We start from the raw sequence: 15,647 nt of genomic DNA on the forward strand, positions 1-15,647 counted from the left end.
TATATATATATATATATATATATATATATATATATATATATATATATATATATATATATATATATATATTGGTAAGTGAGAAAGAAAGAACCAAAAAAAATGGAATAAGATGAATACAATTGATGAGTGCATTTAGAAAGCAAAAAACTACACTAAAATATAGAGACAAATGCGGCAGTGGTGCAGTACATAGTCTACATGCAATTTGAGCCACAAAAGTTATTATGTTCTAACATTTATGAAGCATGCGCAATCATAACTCAATCTGCAATGACAGATTAAAAATTTAAAGCTGAATAAATTAATTTGTACATGTTTGTTACTGTAGCAGTACAAATAGGCCCATCGTCTGCTTTCATTAACGACTATACAATGAGTTTTTTCCCTTGAGTTTGAATGGCTTTAACAGTCACCAACGAGCAAATTATTTTTTATTTAAATTTCATGTCAGAATGGTAGAAGGGTTTTCTAGGAAAATCTGTAAAAAATGTTAAGTGAACAAAGTTTTAAAAGTAAATGTGTCTAATTAAATCTTATTTTAGTCTAAGGTGTTAATTGAACAGTTATTGATAGTAGATGAACTTATTTGATCCTTCTGCCTAATGAAGACGAATATAGCGATAAATCTAGCCAAAAGAGAATTAACCAGACTTGGAGTAATTTCAATCAAAGTAGTATCTACTACCTAATACCATACAGACTCCAATAAGCATTTAGATAATTATTTTTAAAAAATACAAATTAAACATTAATTTTAATACCAACTATAATAAACTTCCCCTATATAATCTTGCATTGATATACTTTGAATTACTTATTTAAATATAAATATTGGACATTAAATCAGTCGCGCAATGCGTCTGTAAAACTATTAATCAATAATGCAGGTTCTTCCTTAAGTCAGTTAAGTGATGCACATTTCTATTTTATTTTTCTGTTCTGGTTTCACGCTTCATTAACCAGTTAACTAAAATCATACACCAAGACAAACCCTTCTTGTACGTGCTAGTATGACTTTAGATGTGGCAAACCATTCCGTTTTAAGTTTTAAGATAATTATATTTTTAAGATTATTAATGAATAATCCGGAAAGGAGAAAATATGGTGTAAATTAATTAATACTCCGTAAGTTGGTAGTTGGTAGTTTGAAAAATAGGGCTAAGTTTGACTGCATCAATTACTCCATATGTCCTTCCCTTTTAATTAAGAGTTGAAAGCAACAGCTTGAAGTAGCTTTAATTTCTCGTATCTTTGTCTTTGGATTGGGGAGCACCCCAGCCACACTCCCAAAGTAGACAAAATTATTTAGTCCCAAAGTAGACAAATAAGGTAATTTGTTTCTAATTAACATAAAATTGTAATAGCATTCTTAATTAATTACACAAAGAAGTGATTTATTTAGTCCAATTTTGGGCAAAACCTTAAGCTAAGAGAAAAATATTTTTTTTCTTTATTGCTTGTAACTCAAATGAGAGATTGTCATTTTAGGTATTCATCTCTCATTTTTGCAGCGTAGTACTATCTTAATAGAGAGATCATCATCGTATTCACCGTTTATCTTACCTATGTTTATTTAATATTGTAGAAGTGAAACCAATAGCAGGTATTACTAATTTTGTCACTACAAAATGACTCATTTTTGTTGTCTTTGTTTTATTTTTGTTTCAATGAAAAAGGCAAAATGGCTCTTATTGGATAAAATAAGAGATTTTATTAAGATAGTTTGACAATATTTAGTGTAGACTCACTAGTAAAACAGTTAGTTTAATTATGCAGTGATAGAATTGGATGGAGAGAGAGAGAGAGAGAATCTATACAGAGAATAGATGGGGTTGTCTTGAGTTTTTGTTGATTTTTTTGCTACTTAAAAATGACTTGTATAAATTTGTATTTATTTGTTGGATGGCAGTGCCCAAAGATCAACAAGGATTGAAGAGCTGCTCCAGGAGGACCATAATGTAAAACACATGAGGGAAAGCTTTCAGAAACAATCTTCTCTTCTTTCAAAACTTAATAGGCAACTTAGTATCCATGATAATCGAGCAGATGCTGCTTCCAACTACTCAAATGGTGAAGTAGGTAAATATTAGGCTTAATACTCTTTCCAGTTCTGATCTCCACATTTAGTGTGTTTGGAATGGGCAGATTGTGTATCAAATTATATAGAGTAGGTATGCATTTGATTAGAACTTTGTGACCATTTAAATTGGACTTGGTTATTGGAATTGTTCATTGTATTTTAAAGTAGATGATGAACTCTTGTGTATTTTGAAATACTTTACATACTAGTAGAAGATGATTTTTACTAATGAATTGATGCTTTGGTATTTATGGTGTTTGGATAAATAATTGTTTTTATTATATTATGCTTAAAATCAAAACAGGTTAAAAGCAACGGTTTAAAACCGTTATCCATGAATATAAGAATAATTGTTTTTAACCGTTATCTTTGATATATAAGATAACTGATGAGTAAAATGGTGATAGTGAAAAAAATGGTGTAAATATTGTTTCGCTGAGGATTGGGGCTATGGCACGTACTTGTATGAATTGTAGAATTCTAGGCTTAGCCTTGGAATTGACTAGAATCAGAGCAAACTAAGATTAAGGAATGGAAATAAAAGGATGCAAATTAAACAAGGGATAAACTATATGAGAAAAGAATGAGTTGAGTCCATATTAGGGGTATTGCAATCTTGATGCACTAACAATCTCAGAATTAGGGAAAAACAATTAACCAAGAGATTATTGGCAATAATGCACAAAAGAATTCAAGTTCAAGCTAGTTTCGCAATCAATAAACAAGAATTAGAGTAGAATTATATTATTGCTCCACTTTCGTGATGCATCAATCCTAACCCTTGAAAACACACAAGCATTAAAAGCCCCCAAATTACCCCTATTCTCATAGTAGGAAAATTGGGTTTGAAATTGGTTAGGCTGAGTTTTTCATCCAACTTTTGTTGTAATAAAAACCTCTCCAAAGCAAATCAATAAAAGCTATGCATCGATTACCAATAAGAGGAATTTATAATCCAATTCAAACATAAAAATCCTAGGTTAATTAATTATCCCTTTATACAATAATCATAAACCAAGCATCAAGAATAGTAATAGAACCCTAATCCAAACTCAAAAGCTAACTACTCACGCATCATAAAAGTAAACAAAACAAAGCAATAATAAATCATCATAAATATTGCAAGAAATCTGAAAAGAAAGTAAATAAAGGAAGAAGAGAACTTTACTAATAATGAATAACAAATCGAACTCCAATCCGTGATTCCAAGGTTGAAATTAAATAATCTAATTTAAAACTAATCTAAAATATTCTAGGGAAATCTAAAGAGAATAGGAAAAATAAACTAAAACTAACTAGAGTTGGGAACCACACTTAAAGTTGTAGAAATTCGCAGAATAAATAGTAGACAGATGGGCCTCACGGCCCACCTATCGGCCGTGAGACAGCTTTCAATTTTGATTCTTGTTTCCTTTCCTTCCTTAGATAATTTTCTTTGCTTCTAAAATTGATCCAAAAGATTCTAAAATCTTTCCTTTGCTACTTGTTTTAGGCAGTTGCACCTGTAGACACCAAATATATAAAAGAGTATCAATTTCCTATTAAGAATTAGGCAATTACTATAAAAAACAACTAAAATAGAGAGTGAATAATGGTTCAGAATCAAAGACATCAATAACGGTTAAAAACTGTTGTGTATGCTTGTAATTTTCAACAATACAAGTTTCAACAATACTCAATAGACAACGGTTTTTAACCATTGTGTTATATATCAAAGACAACGGTTACAAATCGTTGTTTTAACAACACACAATAGACAACAGTTAAAACCATTATTTTACATAGAAAAGACAACGGTTAAAAATCATTGTGTATGTGCCCGAATTTTAACAACACTGGTTTCAACAACACTCAATAGACAATGGTGTTTAATTGTTGTCTTTTCTAGAAAAGACAACGGTTAAAAACCGTTGTCTATGTGCATATGACTTTTAACAACACAGGTTTCAACAATACTCAATAGACAACGATTTTTAGCCGTTGTCTTTTCTTGAAAAGACAACGGTTAAAAACTGTTGTCTTTGTGCGGGATTTACAACAACACCGGCTTCAACAACAGAAATTTTATCTCAAAGACAGTGGTTTTTAACCGTTGTCTATGAGCATTTTTCTTGTTGTGGCCTGACATATATATGCAACTTAGTAACTTAGCTTGCCTAGATGTACTGGATTGAAAAAAATGGGGAGTATAATAACAACCCTTAGATCAATTAATAGAATATTGAAATGCAAATTAAAATAATTGATGAATAATTGAAATGAAAATTTCTCATTCGAGTTACAAGCAATAAGAAAGAAAATTTAACCAAATTGAATATACATAGCCTTTCTTATTCGTGTTGTTTTGTTTTCGTCCAAAATAATAGCATTTATCAAAACAAGAACTAAATAAGTCATATTGATAACTAATGGGAAATATATACATGCAACTCAATGTTAATTAAAGATGAAAATTACAATCATCCTATAACTCAAAAGACTAAAAGTTTAGTTTTTTCTTACTTGGATGAAAATATTTATATTTTCAAGATACCATATTCTATAAATACATACACATTTACCAATAAAAATGCTATTTATTTCAGTCATAATGTTCACCTCCTCTTGACAGAGATATGATATGGCAATGAAGTTCTTTATATTCATTTGTTAATTGATTGGCCAATCACATCAAAAGTTTAAAAAAGGAATCGTTGGGTATTAGACTCAGGGATGTTGGGATTAAACATTTAAACTTAGAATTGGTTTGATACTTTCAAAAAAAAAATTCTAGAAAAGTAATTGCATGTGATATGTTTGACAGGAATAATTTTATCAAGAAAATTAGTAAACAACGTGTTTGGTGTTACTCGCAAATAAAACAATATAATTAAACTCCATAGAAAATTATTTTAAACATTGAAATTATTTAGAATTTTTTTTTTGAATTTAGAATTAATGGTTACCACATATAATTAACAAAAATCTCTAGTGAGTTGCAAGTTTTTCTTCCAAAATTTCACTACTATTTTTCTTCTATTGCACATGCAACTGAAGAATACACGACGAGCTTACTTTATAAGATAGAGTTTCTAATTTTATTGGTGTAAAAAAAAAAAAAGAAAAAAAAAAGAGACAAATAAATAATTCGATTAATTTTTCACATTCTCAGCTACCCGAGAAAAAGAATATGAGGTTCGATCTCATAATCTCCCATACAAGAGAGCCACTACATACATACCATCTGGGCACAAGGTACTTGGTTATCTACCACTTTTCTTGAAATCAAGTAAAAATAACGTTATTCTTGTACGTTTCTTAATTGCCATGAATTATTCCACTTGGGAAGCAACACATGAAATGGAGAAGAAATAATGCTTCTTTTATGTAATAATTAGATGAGAAGTGCAAAGAGGAAGTTGAGAACGTCTTCCTCTCCTTTCCCTCCTAAAGTTATAGGACACTAACAAGGATTTACACATGTATATATGAATTATTTGTCTGCGCAATGCACTATAATCTACGTGCTTTATGATAAGATTAATTGAATCTTGATTAGCTCCATTCAAGGATAATTCTCCCGAAGATGTTTTGGAGAGTATAGATATTTTGAGAGATTTTGATGAATATACCAAAAAAAAAAACAACAATCTCCTTACTATTTTCAATAAATGAAAGAGTTAATTCAATTTTTTGTCTTAGATTTATAGGTGTCAGTTGACTTTTAACCTTCTTTTTTCTTTCTTCCAAAATTAAACATCCTCATTTATTCTTAGGTTATCCTCAACCCTGCCAATCTCCCCCTTTCTAATCTATGTGGTAAGAGAAAGTTTTTTTTTTAATTATTATTTAATGCCATGTGTGTTACAATAGGTGAGAGAAATTGCTAAATTAGCAAGAGGAGAGAGAATGATATTATATCTTTTGTGTGCTTTTTTTTTAATCTTTTTTTATTTCCTATTATATTATTTAGTTATTATATTTATAATATAATATGAAAGTTGGACAACTTTTGAAAGTGAGAGAATATTGCAGGGATGTAGAACAAATAATGAAGGATTTGCAAATTTGATGATGTGAAGGTGGGACCCATTTTAGAAAGTGAGAGAAATTTTTGGGTTAAGGATAACCTTAGTATTATTGTGGTATGACCATTTTTGGTCATCTGTCACGCAAAACCCGCATTCTCCTTCCTCCCCTTCTTCTAAATTTCCTCTTGGGAATCTTGATCGTTCTTCTCTGGCGAAGGATTTGAGGATTCTATGATTGGGGCGTGGGATTTTGGGTTGGTCTCGTTTTGTCCAGATTTTGATGGAGACACATTGCCAATCATGGTCCACACAATTGTGTAAACCATAAGAGCATCCCCATCAAGGGGTTATTAATGGGATCATGTCAGATAGAAATCCATATGGAAGAGAGAAGTTGGTGGAAAGAGAAAAATAAACTCACTCTGCAAATGAAGGATTATTGCAGAAAATGGGACCCACAGCAGATGAAGAACAGGTGCAAGGACTCACGTGCAAGGTCACGAATGCGCCCAGCGGGCGTGTGCACTGCACGCACTCGCTGGGCGTGCGCCTGACAATATTTACTTTATTTTTTTTTTCCAAATTTATTATATTTTTTTTCCTTCTCTCCCATTTTCTCTTTCCTAATCACACTTACAAAAAACTCCTCAATAACTGCGAAAAAACTCCACTACTAAGGATGCTCTAAATAAAAAGTACATTATTTGAAAGTATATTATTTTGTATACTATCAAATAATGTACGTTCAGTACACAAATAATGTACTTTTAGTATATTACAAATATATTTTGTATTTAGAGAAAAATACATTATTTGACTACTAAAAGTATATATTATTTTGTATAATATATATTCAGAACACAAATGATATATCTTTAGTATATTAAAAATGTACTTTTTATTTATTTATGATCCACATAATAATTGGCACTTTATATCGTGGACCAGGGTCCACAATGCATTGTGCACTCCGTACCAAAACGACGTCGTTTTGGTCATTTTAATTAACGGTTTGTTTTTTTTTTTTTTTTGGAAATCACGTTTCCCGTTTCGGCCGGTCTGTGTATTTGTGTTAATATTCTGTATATTGTTTGAAGGCATTATGTTTATTGTAGACTACGATTCTGTGTATTCATATTAGGGGTACTTAAACATAGGTTGTGACATGTTTTGTGTATTCAAATTAAATATTAGGAGGATGATTTCTGTGTAGTTGTGTCTTCTGTGTATTCTAGACAAGGATTCTATGTATTTGTTGAAGTCATTCAAAACAGCGTCCGTCCAATCACCCGTCCACTAACATAAACAATATGGTGTCGTTTTTTACCAGGGTCCACAGTATAAGGATTGATAATAATTGCGGTCAGTTGGCTGGGTTTGGGTTTGCAGGGGAGGAATTGTCTTCCATGGCTGCTCTTAATCCTCTATTCGTTAAACCTCAAAAGGATATATTTCCTTTCATGTTTGACCTTTTAGAGGAGAACCCTTTGCCAAAGAATATTTTATTATGGGCCGGAAGGCATTTGAGGGCTCAATGCATAGCCCAACTGTTAAGAGTCCATGTATATTTTATATTTTAAGAAAATTATTATTATTACATGATATTAGAACTACATAAAATTAGATATTTATTTTGCAGGGTTTTTCCTTTTTTTAAGGAAAATGCTCTTTTTCCCTCATGATTTTTCCTTCCAAACTTTCCCTTCATGATGTGGCATTCATTTATTATTGTGCATCAATGAATTAGTTGACCCACTATTTAAAAAATGAATTTAACTATATCAATAAGATGATGCTACCTCGAGAGGGGAAGTTTAATTTGTAGGGAAAATATAGGAGGGGCTTGTATCATTGCTCTTTTTTTTTTCTTTTTTTTTTATAATTCAAACATTGTTATTCAATGGAAGGTTATTACAAGTTTGACTCTCGGCGGGAGGTTGGGAGGAACCTATTAGCCATTTTTGTTTAAGCCGGTTAAAGTCTATTAATGAGCAACTTACGCTATTTTACCTTATTGTGACCCTTTTGTCGGCTAAGGGCAAAAAGATGAATTTACCAAGTGCACACTTTCCCATAGTAATTGTGGGTTTCTCTTATTACTAAAAAAATTACGAATTTTATTCTTGTCAAATCCGAGAAGTAATAATCTGAATGCTTTTACATACACTTCAGCGTAACAACGTTCAACTGTAAGCATTTTCCCTCCCAGTCCCCTTCTTCTTCTCGCACTCTTCTACGCAAAACGAGCATTCTCCTTCCTCATCTTCCTCCCCTTCTCCTCCTTCGGCAATTTCTTCTTGGGATTCTTGATTGTTCTTCTCTGTTGGAGGGTAACCCAGAATCGAAAACTTTAGAATAGTGCATTTGTTTCTTCCAGAAGGAGCACTTCATGCAATAGTTGGTCAAGAAATTGGATTGCAGGACCAAATGTCATACAAATTACATAGTCATGCACTTTATTAGAAATTTTTAATAGTCAAGGATCAAATGTGATTAATGTAAATAGTCAAGAACCAAAAGTGATATTTATTATGTATTTAGGGAGAAAAAGTTGTTATGAACTATTGTACTTAAATTTTTATGATATTGTGATTGTATTAAGGTTTTAGATAGCCCAATTGGGTCCTGAAGCAATTTTTAGAAAAAGTCCTAAGGCACTTCATCAGTGGAAAATCAAGCGTTCCAATAGTATGAAGATTAATGAGAAGAACATACTTGGCATTTTTCCCGCCTTTGATGAAGATAAGATAAGTGTTGCACGTTCTTTTTTCAAATTCACGTTGTATTTGATGAAAAAGACAACAATGGTTAAGGAAGAAGATAAATAGTACACAACAACATGTTGAAGTGTTGTGGTAGAATTGAACACCTGTCACAACGAGAGGCAACGTTCACATTCGAGTTTTAGAAGAATTACGAGTTTGCCATCTCGTTTATGCTATAAATAGAGGACTCCAAATTAAAGCTCTGAAAAAGTGGCTGGGAATATTTGAGATTAGGGCTGAGAACTTTTCAAAAAGGATTTAAGTGCGACACAGAGACGACCTTTCATTGACAAATCGATCTAGAGACAACTTAGAGCTACCAATGAACACTTAGTTTCACATCCGCCCATTTGTGAAAACAAAAAAAAAAAAAAAAAAAAAAAGACAAAAACAAAAACCAATACAATCTTTGTGTAGGTGTTTGGAGGTTTTTTTGCTCATGGCGACTTAGTGGCTGACCCTTAGAGTACAGAACTACGGGCTGAAGATCGTTGGAGAGGATATCTAGATCAAAAGAGCATCACCTATGCTAGCATTGTTTTGTTGATACACTGCATAGCTTTCCACTTGTATTTACACTGAATATTAGTAGAACCTCCTTGGGCGATAAGGAGAAGAGTGAAGCCTGTAGTTTTCGAACAACTATAGAAATCGCTATCTCTAGCTCTCTAATGTCTACACATTACATTTCCCAGGCTTTACTTTGCTTATCTAGATGATTGAATCAGTGACACATACTTACCACATCGTTTTCAGCTGATTCTTCAAAACAAAAATGCGCTACAAAAATTTTTAGTCTACCGCTGCATATTACTTGTAAATCACCTTGTAATAAGCTCTGCTCTTAAAACATGCTTTTAAAACTGTTTTTACGAAATTGTTTGAAAATCTTTTAATTTAAATTTTTGAAAAAAGTCTATTCAATTCAACTCCTCATAGATACCTTAACAAGGCAAGTCTAGTTAGGAATACAGTCCACAAAGTCAGCAACAACAGAGACAAATTGGAGGAATGACTTCTCAAACTTTTAAACGAGCAAAATTAAAGTACAAAAATGTTGGAGAATGTTGTTGCGCCCGCGGAAGTGGGATAGATCAGATTGCAACAATAATTTGAGAAAGAAAAATAAATGAGGCACAGATTTTACGTGGAAAACCCCTAAACAAATTAGGGTAAAAACCACGGGCAAGGGTAGAAGAATTTCACTATGAGAAAATAGGAGTTACAACCACTCTCTAACTAACAAGGAGAAAACAAGGATAATTCTCTCTTGCTAGGAAGGAGAAATACACTCAACAAACTCTCTAATATCTCTAGTATATGAGGGAAGAATAGAATGATTTGGGATGACTAGAATGACAAAATGACCTCCCTATTTATAGTTGTAGATTTGGGGTCATTTTGTAATTAGCCTAAAATGTAAGGACCAAACAATAAATATTTTGTTCAACAAAGTTTGGCTACCTAACATTCTTGTTCAAAGTTGGCAACTTCCTAATTTGGCTGCTGCATGGATGTTGCCTAACTCCATTTGCCGACAATCTCCCACTTGAAGATTAGATTGTAACAATCATATCTTCACACCATTCTTTCTACCTTGCACTTTCCATGTCGCTTACATCTCTATCAGGCCACAGGAAGATCGACACCAAGTAAACTTATCAACATTGATTACCTTTGTTAGGAAATCTGCTACGTTGTCCGTGGTATGGATTTTCTGCAAATCTACTGTCCCTTCTTCCACCTTCTCTCGGATGAAATGGTACTGCACTCGTATGTGTTTCGTCCTTGAATGAAATGCAGGATTCCTTGCTAGATGCAAGGCACTCTGACTGTCACAAAACAAAGAGACAAACTCTTGTTTGTGCCCGAGCTCCTCCAATAGCATTTTCAACCAAATTGCTTCTTTACTGGCTTGTGTAGCTGCTACGTATTCTGCTTCTGTTGTTGACGTAGCCACAACTGCTTGCAGTTTTGAAACCCAGCTTACAGCTCCACCAGCAACTTTGAACACATATCCTGTCGTAGATTTACTTTTATCCAAATCCCCTGCATAGTCAGAATCCACATACCCGTTGATAATAAAGTCTGATCCTCCATAACATAATGCAACATCTGAGGTCCCCTTGATGTATCTTAGGATCCTCTTCACACAGTTCCAATGCTCTCTGCCTGGATTCGCCATGTACCGACTAACTACTCCCACTGCTTGCGCAATGTCTGGTCTTGTACATATCATAGCGAACATTAGACTCCCCACCGCTGATGCATACGGTACTCGAGACATCTCCATCCTCCCTTCTTCATTGCTAGGACTCATACTTGAGGATACTTTGAGATTAATAGGAAGAGGGGTAGAAATTGGCTTACAATCTTGCATGCTGAAACGTGACAAGATTTTCTTTAAATAATTCTTTTGAGAAAGCCAAATCTTCCTATTACCTCTGTCTCGGTGAATTTGCATCCCTAGAATCTTGTTTGCTGGTCCCAAGTCCTTCATTTCAAATTCCCTAGCCAGTTGTGCCTTCAATTCATCAATGTGATCTTTGTTGGGGCCTGCGACCAACATGTCATCTACATACAACAGCAATATAACAAAGTTATCTTTTCCAAACCTCTTGAAATATGCACAAGGGTCTGCATTCAGTCTGTTGTATCCAAGGCACATGATGAAGGAATCAAATCTCTTATACCAACACCTTGGCGCCTGCTTTAAACCGTACAGAGATTTGTTCAACCTGCAAACCAAGTTCTGATTCTCTTTGTCTTCAAATCCTTCAGGCTGGAGCATATATATCTCTTCTTCAAGATCTCCATGAAGAAAAGCCGTTTTCACATCTAGCTGCTCTAGATGTAAGTTGAATGTAGCACACATCGCCAAAACTACACGAACTGTTGTTAGTCGAACCACAGGTGAAAATATTTCATTGAAATCAATACCTTCTTTCTGAGCATATCCCTTCACCACCAGTCTTGCACGATACCGCTCCACTTGATCGTCACCATTCCTTTTGATTTTGAAGACCCATTTGTTACCAATTGGCTTCCTTCCTTGTGGTAGTGGCACAAGTTCCCATGTATTATTTTTATGGAGAGCTTCTATTTCTTCCTGCATTGCTGCCGTCCATTGAGAAACATCTGAGCTGTTTATCGCCTCCTGAAAGGTTGATGGCTCACCATCCTCTGTTAGAAGGCAGTATGCAACATTCCCTTCCATAACATAATCTGAGTGCCAAGTGGGACGTCTTCTTTCACGGTCTGATTGACGAGTTGTTGGAGCTCTAGAGCGTTCTGGTTCTGGTTCCTCGTGCGCCGGTTCTGCTTCAGAAGAATCTTGTTCAAATTCCTCCTCTACCTGTATCTGAGTAGTTTCTGGCTTTTCCTTTTCCGTGCTATCATCAACTTCTCCTCTTTGTAGCCTGTCCTCTACAAAGATAATATCCCTGCTAATGACAACTTTGTGGGCAGTGGGATCCCACAAGCGATACCCCTTTACTCCATCAGCATACCCCAAGAATCTACATTTCCTGGACTTCGGATCCAACTTTGTAATTTCCTGGGCATTGTACATTGCATACACAATGCTTCCAAATATATGGAGGTTTGAATAATCAACAGGCTTACCAGTCCACATCTCCATTGGTGTCTTCAGCTCGATTGCAGTTGATGGAGCTCGATTCACCAAATAACAGGCAGTATTGACTGCTTCTGCCCAGAATGATTTTTCTAATCCCGCAGCTCTCAACATTGCTCTTGTCCTTTCCAGCAAGGTTCTGTTCATCCGCTCTGCCACTCCATTTTGTTGAGGAGTGTATGCCACCGTGAACTGCCTTTTGATGCATTCCTTCTTGCAGAAGTCATCAAATTCCTCACTTGTATATTCCCCTCCATTATCTGTCCTGAAACACTTGATCTTCTTCCCGGAATCAGGTTCCACCCGTGCTTTGAAGGCTTTGAAAGTCGCAAACACATCTGACTTTCTCTTGATAGGGTACACCCAGCATCTCCTAGAGTAATCGTCGATGAATGAGACAAAATACTTTGCCCCTCCTAGGGATGGAACCGGTGCTTGCCACACATCAGAGTGAACCAATTCTAGAACAACCTTGCCTCTAGAATTTGATGTGCTGAATTTAAGACGATGCTGCTTACTTGTTATACAATGCTCACACAAAGGAAGTGATACCTTTGTTAACCCCGGAAGTAGCTTTTGCTCCACAAGAATCTTCATTCCTTGTTCTGACATGTGCCCAAGTTTCTGATGCCATAGCAGCGTAGAGTCTGGACTACATGCGGCAACCGATGCCTCTGCTTCTTGCAAAGTCTCTCCCTTCAGCATGTATAGATTTGCAGCTATCTTCTCCCCTTTCATCACCACAAGCGCTCCTTGGAAAATCTTCATGACTCCTTTCTGTGTTTCAATCTTGGTTGCACTATTATCCAATATTCCATAGGATAATAGATTTTTCTTCAGGCCCTTCACGTGCCGCACATCCTGAACAGTTTGGACTGTTCCATCGTACATCTTCAGCTTGATGGTTCCAATGCCGATAATCTCCAAGGCATGATCGTCGCAGCTGTACACAGATCCTCCTGAGATTGGTTCATAATGATGGAACCATTCTCTCCTTGAGGTCATGTGATATGTGGCTCCCGAGTCTATGAGCCATATATCCGCGAACCTTTTTCTGCCTTCCCTGGCTATTGGTGCTTTGCAACAAAGAGCACTTCCATCATCTGAGGTACTTGCAACATTTCCTTGAGGATTGGAATTCTGAGGTAAATTCCAACAATCTTTCTTCAGGTGACCGTTCTTTCCACAGTTGTAACACTTTAAATTCTTCTTACTTGATTTTGATCTACCACGACCCCTGCTTTGGCCACGTTCTGTTGACCTTCCTCTCATCACCATTAACGCCTCTGCCTGTTGCCGATTGACTTGTCTGTCCTCCTTGTTCTTGCGCCGACTTTCTTCTTCAAGAACCGCAGCTGCAACATCATCGAAGACTAGATAGTCTGTAAGGATGTTGGTTGTTCAGTTGCTGCTGCGCTGATCATACGAATCAGGTAGACTCTGAAGTAGAAATTCCGCACGCTCCTGTGGCTCTATTTTACAGCTTAGAGACGTAAGCTGAGAAAACAGAGTATTCAGCGTATTTAAGTGTTCCGTCACCGAAGTAGATTCTGACATACGGAGAGTGTATAATTTCCTCTTAAGGAAAATTTTGTTGTGCAGTGACTTGGCCTCGTACAACCGGTTGAGGTGATCCCAAATCTCCTTGGCCGTCTTCTTCTCCTCGATGCTTGACAATACTCCATCTGCTATTGATAGATATAGATCCGCCATAGCATCCTCGTTCATCTCGCTCCATTTTTTGTCATCAGTAAAATCCACCGGCCTTTCACTGATAGCTGCTAGACAGTTGTCTTTCCTCAGGATAGCCTTCACCTTCAATTTCCACAATGAGAAATTTTTCCCATTGAATTTTTCAATCTCAAATTTCGCTGCCATATTGTTCTTGAAACAAATTCTGAACAATATATCGGAAGGCTCTGATACCCATAGTTGCGCCCGCGGAAGTCGGCTAGATCAGATTGCAACAATAATTTGAGAAAGAAAAATAAATGAGGGACAGATTTTACGTGGAAAACCCCTAAACAAATTAGGGTAAAAACCACGGGCAAGGGTAGAAGAGTTTCACTATGAGAAAATAGGAGTTACAACCACTCTCTAACTAACAAGGAGAAAACAAGGATAATTCTCTCTTGCTAGGAAGGAGAAATACACTCAACAAACTCTCTAATATCTCTAGTATATGAGGGAAGAATAGAATGATTTGGGATGACTAGAATGACAAAATGACCTCCCTATTTATAGTTGTAGATTTGGGGTCATTTTGTAATTAGCCTAAAATGTAAGGACCAAACAATAAATATTTTGTTCAACAAAGTTTGGCTACCTAACATTCTTGTTCAAAGTTGGCAACTTCCTAATTTGGCTGCTGCATGGATGTTGCCTAACTCCATTTGCCGACAAATGTCTATCGTTAACAATCTTAAATATATTATATTGAAAAAGGAGCTATTAATTAGGTTCAAATATCAAGAAAGAAAAAAAAATCATAACAAAAAGATAAAAGGTCAAAAAAGTAATAAAGCACCCTTTGGGTAAAAAGAAGACTTGCATGCTAAATGAACTTTGGAGCGATTTTTAAGGGTCCACAGCTTTTGGACACAACTACTTAGCTACCAATAGTGCTAACCAGAAAATTTGAAAAATTTCAAATTTCTGCAACGCAGAAATTGGTATAAAAAGGGTAACTTTGGAGGTTGGAGAACAACTTTTTGCACACTCATACTTTGTACTCGATCGATCTTATTTAACTTTCTAGAGAGAAATTGAAACTTAGCTACATCCAGTGTTCTAAGTTCTAACCTGAATCATTTAAATTTAAAATGTCCAACACCAACCTATAATGATATTCATTTATGAAGTGTTTGAGACTCTACACTTAAGGGGACTTCGTGGTAGATCAATACAGTGAAATAGTCAAATAGTGAAGAACAACAGCTAAGTGATTATGCCGTTCAAAGAATTTGAAGTTTGAGCTAGTAACAAGGGGACTTGGTGGTTGATTTTTGTGAAAGGCTCTTCGTGTGTATTTGTAATTTGATCCTCTAGTGTATATGATGAGAAAGGTGGAGTAGAGAATTTTCTAAACTGATATAAAAAACACACAGTCTCTCTCTATTAATCTAGCTATATGCAAATCAAACCCCCCCCCCCCCCCC

The sequence above is a fragment of the Ipomoea triloba genome, chromosome 7 (assembly GCF_003576645.1).
Source record: "Ipomoea triloba cultivar NCNSP0323 chromosome 7, ASM357664v1".
Classification (NCBI taxonomy): domain Eukaryota; kingdom Viridiplantae; phylum Streptophyta; class Magnoliopsida; order Solanales; family Convolvulaceae; genus Ipomoea; species Ipomoea triloba.